Genomic DNA, 7,581 nt, shown 5'->3' on the forward strand with positions numbered 1-7,581 from the left:
TGACTTGCGAAACAAGACACATGATAATAGTAAGTTAACAGAGAGAGACTTCACTTTTGATTTTTCTTTATACAATTTTGACAATGCAGTCGATGAATCTAAACGCACAGGAACCAAACCTAAGCGTGTGATGGCAGGTAAAACATTTTCTTCTGCCATATCAGGCAGTTCGAACAAGGACACTATTATTAATAATAAACAACAAAGCTCAAGCCCTAGAACTAAGAGCTTGGTGACTAATAACAGTAGTAACAACATGTGTAATGATGGTATTAGAGGACAATAGGAGGACTTTTTGGCGGTGGATGTTTGTTTTGATGGTGACAAGAGAGGTGAACATTCAAGTAAAATGTATGGTGAACATAAACAAGGAACTTTAAAGCAAAATATATATGTTTTGGGTAAATATATAGGTATTATTAGAGGTATTAAAATTGATAATGCCTATCTGAACAAATGTATTACTATGAATGTTGTCTCTAAGGGACTAAGATTTTTTTAAGAAACCTATGGGTATTGATTTAAATGATAGCAATTGTAAGGAATTTGAAGAATTGTTAAACAGATTTGTTTTTGACTTTATGAAATTATTGGTGAAAAAGAATGATGAGAAGCTATGTAAATATATAGAAATGGCAAAGGTATTGAATAAGAATATAATGGAAGATTTGGTTTTTGATCAATGGGAGAATTTGTATCATAAACAGTTTTTGGAAGCGGATAAAAAAGCAAATAATATTATGGAAAGGAAAGGCAAAAAATTAGAGAGGGATATAAGAGAATATGAGGAAGGAAATGTGTATGAGTGGAATATAGACTACCAACATAAAAGTTACAAATACCAGACGACATCCTATGATAAAAATAATATTAACAATAACAATTTTTATAGGGAATCCAATAACAATTATACTAATCAGGATTTTCAGTGGGGCAATGATCAGGATTTGAACGAGAATCCGGAGAGAAATTGGAAATGGAAAGGGAATGGAAGAAGAGGAACACAGAAGTACTGGAACAACCAGAATTGGAGACAACGAAGGAGGTAAGAAGCGAATTGGTTAAATGTACAAATTATAAGGTTAATGAACCGAATCATTCAAACAATGAGGGAGAAATAAACAACAAACAAGTTATGTACCAATTCAAGGGATTCAATATATTTAATTATACAGATTTAACAATCGGAAAGGAATACTTCTCACTCTTTTCTAAAGGCTTGAAATATGTGCCTTATAAGGACTTCAAGGTTGTTGACAGTGTTATAGACATTAAAAAATTCACTAGGAAATTAAATTTAGCTATACATTTTAAGGAAGATATTAGAGAGAAAGAAAGTAGTGATTTAAAGAAAAATAGCACTTTCATACCACCCTCACATCCTCAAGTCTCCCTTTTTGAGAAACTAATAACAAGAGACGTATATCAGTTAAAAAATACAATTAAGGGAAATAGAAAACATAGTAATTTGAAAGAAGAGGAGATGTTATTACTACAAAAACTTATGAATGATAGGACAGTAAGAGTAATGAAGCCAGATAAGGGTGGGGGCATCGTACTATATGACAATGATGTATATGTTAACAAAATGTTTAATATCCTGGTGGATTCTGGGAACTATGACAATATTTCTTTAAATCAGATCAACATTGGATACGGACGTATCAACATGTACCTAGAAAATATGTTGATTGATGATAGAATTAATATGGATCTATCCAATTTTTTTGAAAGTGGACCACCCATTAATGGCAACTATAGTAGGAGTGCCAAAAGTACGCAAAAATGTACTCGACCCACCCTTCAGGCCTATTATATCAGGCAGTCGATCCAAGACATTCCCTATGGGACAAGTTATTGACAAATGGTTAAAACATATCTATGTTAGAGTCCCCCATTTAATTAAGGATTCTTGGATGTTTTTGGGACTATTGACAAATGACATTTGGAAGAAGGATATGATTTATGTGACTATTGATGTAGTAGACCTATTTTCTTGTATCCCAAAGGAACAGGGATTACAAAGCTTTAGTAATAGTATATATGAGTATTCCACATTGGATTGGGGGAAAAGTAAGGTAATCATGGAACTGATGAGCATTATTCTGGACCATAATTATATTTATTATGAAGGAGAATTTTACAGGCAGACTAGAGGAGTAGCCATGGGGGCAGCCTATGCTCCTATTTTTGCTAACTTAGTCCTGTTGGATTGAGAAAAGGAAAATGTATTTAAAAGCCAATACTATAAATATATTAAATTATATACAAGGTTCCTAGATGATATATTTATATTATGGGATGGGCAAGAAAATATATTGGATGAATTTGTAGAATATTTGAACAAAAACAGTTTGTTCCTAAAGTTTACATACAATCATAGCAGAAAAGGAGCTTCTTACCTAGATACTTATGTGTCAAGTACTAATGAAGGTTTTTCCTCTCGTATATACAGAAAAAACACATTTTCTAACAATTATTTGGAATACACGAGTTATCACTCCCTGAAAATGAAGAAAAACATTTTCAAGGGGCAATGTATTCGTGCAGCATGAATGACTTCAAAGCATGATGAAATGATAGAGGAAATACAATTCATTAGTAAATTATTCCTAGACAGGGGGTATCCAAAATATCTCATTAAAGAAGTTAAAACGTATGTGATTGAACAATGGGGGATTAAATACTTCCCCGTCTTAGGACGCGTGAATATGAATAATACAGTGGCACAAAATGATGACAAAGGTTATAAAAGAGCTTGTATTATATATTACACTCCTCAGGCAAATTATATTAAAGAAATGGTGAAAAAATATTGGAACGTATCATTTAATGATACTGATGTAATGGAAATATTGGGTGAGTCACCTATCTTTGTATACAAAATGGGAATGAATTTGAAGGCTCTTCTGGAAAAGAATACAGGACGGACTAGGAATAAAGGAAACAATCAAGGAACTAGAAAATGTGGAAGCTGTCAGTATTGCAAAACCATCAATGAAGATGTTAATTTGGTATTAGATAATATAAATAAGACTAGAGTTACATTTGTAAATGGTAATTGCAATATTACGAATATTGTATATCTAGCCAAATGTCAATTATGCAGTTGTTACTATATAGGTAAAACAGAAAGGAAATTCAGAAGGCGAATTTACGAACATCTATATGCAGTTAAAAAGAAAGATAGTAGCAATGCTCTAAGTCGACATATCCAAGAGACTGATAATAGACATCATTTCAAGTTTGCTATTTTAGAACGGGTAAACTACAACATCAGGGGAGGAAATCTAAAGGCATATATAGCAGCTAGAGAGGCTAAATGGCAAATATTAACTGACGCTTCCACAAAACCAGGATTAAATGAATACATATCATTAAGACCATTCCTAATATAAATCACTTAATCTATGTGCGTTATGACATATTGTGTTATTGAATTGATCTATAGTAATAGGACAAGAAATGTTAGTATGTCCCACTCTGCCATAAATGTATTTAATTGTATTATTATATATTTTTTCACTTACAGCAATCAAATACCATTCACCACATTAAATATATTTTAATATTCATAACATTTATTATATTTATTATAAATCAATTAATATGTTATTATTTACAATATGATTATTATTATTAATGTTTTTTATTTACTAATAACAATATGGTTTGATTAACTTTCTACATTTGTATCCTTATATTACATCTCATCCATATCATAGAAAAGAATTGAAGTATTATGGCAAGCATTAATACATTATAGAAACTACACTTACACTATTTAATAGAGTATATATGTTTTATTTATTTAGGGCATTTATTCATATATATGTATTTTTTAACATGCACCTATTGGTTCAATAGCTTTTTTATATGTAATCTTTTCTTTCACTTTTATTACATGCATTTTTATATGCTTTTAAAAAAGTATAAGTGCAATTAGACAATTAGCTTATTTCTTTGGTCTATGTATGTGGAAAGGCAATTATATATAATTGGTTTTAACTATATTATAATATACATATTGTATTTGCAAGTTTTAATTTACAATTTTAATACAAACATTGATAGTATACTATCTTAACAGTATTTAAAAAGGGGGTTTTATACTGTAAATTGTATATTTTATATGCCAATACCGGTATTGTATGTTGGAACACACTGTACATTGGTCTTTACCTGAAACATGAACTGAATGACAGTCAACGAGATGTAGAAAAAAACAGAATGAATATTACTTTAAATCTTTGTGTAAAAAGTTGGCGCCAAAAAGTTTATAAAATGATTCATACTATGTTAGTATGTGATTCTGATGAAGTCCACGATTGAGTGGATGAAAGCGCTTAATCGCATTTTATATTTGTTTATTGGTTTTAACTGAATTGCACAGGGTTATCAGAGTGCATTACAACATTTTTGGTTTTTCGTTCAAGCTGTTTTTACTAATAAAAAGGTGTATTATAGCTTTGCTGGTTATTGGCGTATTTCACTTGGTTCACGCTAGTTGGATTGGTTTGCAGCATTTTGCGTTTTATATCTGGTTAGATTTTAAAAATTCCCTGGAGATTACCCTGTTAGAAGTACTGGGTGAGTTGTTGTTGTGTCTTTCTGCTTTTCCCGGTTAGGGGTCGCCACAGCGGAACTCTGGTCCGCTAATAATTGGCAGTAGATTTTTACATGCTGAGTTGCCAGCCCTGATGCACAACCTTCAACGAAGGTACGCCCATTCACGCATGTCTCCACACAGAAGACGCTCTAGCTGAGAATCGAACAGGACAACGTCTTACTGTGAGGGGACAACGCTACCACAGCACCACCACTGCAGAAGTACTGGGTGAGTAAATTGGTATAAATTAGAAATTATTTTTTGAGCTGTGATAGAAAATCATAATTGCCTAGACATAGTAAGGCCTTTCTATGTTTAATTCTGGTAGCTGACAAAAAAGCAATTACTAGAAAATGGGAATCAAAGTATAAACCAACTGTATTAGATGTACTGAATATAGTAACAGAGATAAAATAACTGGAAGTAGAGTCTAGAAAAGGGTAGGAGCAAATTACATACAAAAATTGGGAAATGTTGAAACAATACAAGCACAAAAATGTTTTGTAGGAGGAATGAGGTTTAAGGGATGGCAGGAACTAAATGAGCTTTGTAATGTGTAGAAGATCATATGCAATGTATAATGTTTGCAACTGAAAATATGTCAATATGGTTTGTTTTCATTTGTATAAGTGTATGTCTGTATATGTCATAAGTGATAATTCTATAAGGATGTTTTTTGTTTAAAAAAAGACTGAGAGAAGTGCAGAAAGCCTGAATAGAGACAATGAGCTGCTTTGATCTTGGTGTCCTTCAGGCATTGCAAACATTTTTTTTTTATCAAAAAGGAAAGAAAAAAATGCTTTCGTTTCATGCTTTTCTTGTTTAATACTATTGTGCTTCGAGTTGCCTTTGTTTTAATAGTGTTTATTTGTATTTTTGTTTCATTTTTGCTAGCTTTATTCTAAAAAGCTACTTGCCATAATTTCTGCCTGGCTTAGTGATATAGTCTTGTAGTTGTATTCATAATAGTGGCAATGTTCTGATACACTGCTGAATCTGTGCCTCATCTAAAGTATTTATAAACATTTTACTGCTTTTTTTGTCATGGCTACATTTCCTTGTAATCTTCCATCTGATCTGATGCTATAATCGAGCTAGTTACAACAGGGGCAATAGTGCAATTTTCCTGCATGGTCTCTGCTCATTCAATTACTTATACTAAAATGCTGTTTCAAAAATTAGTTGTTCTGTTTACTATTTGTCTTTTAAGGCCACACTTTCAGAGATTACTGTGTGTTCTTTGCTTGTTACATTGTTGCATCCTACCAGCCCCCCCCCACACACACACACACTCTTAAATTAGCTATTGCAGTCCCTGCTGCTCCCTCCTGTTTGCACAGTAAATTTACTCTTTACTTTGCCCCACAGTAAAAAAAAAATGTATCCTAGGTTTACACCCTGTCTGGGACTCCAGAACTGTAACTTGAATCATAGTGTGAGAGAACTGTGATTTAATACAGGCTCTGTGTAACAGAGACCTGTTGGCTGATTTATTGACCATTTTTTTGTAGATTCCTCCAAAGTTCATCTCCTATAACATGTGCTTAGCTATATTCACCCAGGGTGTTTTATTCAAGATTCTGAGAAGTGATGCAGCCCTGAACTGATATTGGAATCTTCTAGTCATCCAAATAGCACTTTGCATCAAAAAGGGATGCAAAACTCTGCACTTACCTGTGGTCAGCACTGTGCCACCCACCAAAAATAATCATTAACCATTTATCTATAGTGGGCTGCCTGCACAAGATACCTTTTCCTGCAAAAAACCTGGTAAATCTACACAATTAAGTAATCCATGTCAGAACCTTCACAAATATGTGCTGAGAGCAACTAAATATACCTCTTGCTACAGGTAAATGTTACTGGGATATCTGTACACCACATCCCAGGTAACTCAGCATCCCCTATGTCTTAGTGTTAAGTTTACCTAAAGTAGTAACCCCTGCATCCTAAAACAAATCTAACTTCAAGAAATTATAGTCATCCCAGACACTGAGTCATTTCCTGTCAAAACCATGGACCATTTTCCCACAATTTCTCCATTCAGTATGACTGAGATGTGTATTGTCTTATTCTGACTGATGATCACCTTTTGCTTAAATAACATATCACCGTGTCTGAGAGATGCATGTATATATTACCACTGAAGGCAAAAATCTCATACACAGACAGCAGACAGGATCATCACCAATACGCCACATACCACACCCCACTGTGTCTAAAATACTACACATAATTCTTCATATAGTGAGGTTCTAAAGATAAACTTGCGTAAGCCTCAAAGGCCTCCAGGATGCAGCACAGACATTAAGTCCCTTCAGCAACAATCTACACTTACAAAACCAACCTACACATAGTGCAAGAAGTGCCAAAGTCATATATGGTGAATCTGTAAGGCAGGCGTCTACTCAACCAAACATTTTAGTTATTGGTTACTCCATTGTAAGGCATATAGAGGTGCCTCTTACCAGGCAGAGTAAGGAATGAGTGACAGTTATTTGCTTGGCTGGTGCCAGGCTTCATCAGATCGCACACACAATCAAGTGTTTCAGCAACAGTTACAGGTATGATTCTGTCATAGCACATGTAGTTGTCAATGACTGAAGATGTAACTCCATCGACTATTTGAAGAGAAGTATGATGGAGCTGTCAGATTGTGTGTCCCATGTATGTACAAGTCTAGCTTTGAGCAGCATTCTACCTTCCCCAAGAATGCAATATGAGCAAACAATACTTGACTTTAATAACTGGCTTTGTTTTTGTTGTCAGTTTAAGGCAGTACACTATTTGTCATACTGGGAGGTTATGTTCAGCAGACCACAATTCCTCACCAGGGATGGTCTGCACCTATCCCCTCTGTGTTTTTCTGATATTGGCAAATACATTCTCCTCCCCCACAGTGCCTTTTTTAGGCAATGCCAACCAGATAAAATGACCAACATGATGAATCAAGCAAATTAAAATATGAAGGT

The sequence above is a fragment of the Protopterus annectens genome, chromosome 17.part0, assembly GCF_019279795.1.
Source record: "Protopterus annectens isolate FY-2018-M chromosome 17.part0, PAN1.0, whole genome shotgun sequence".
Lineage (NCBI taxonomy): Eukaryota > Metazoa > Chordata > Ceratodontiformes > Protopteridae > Protopterus > Protopterus annectens.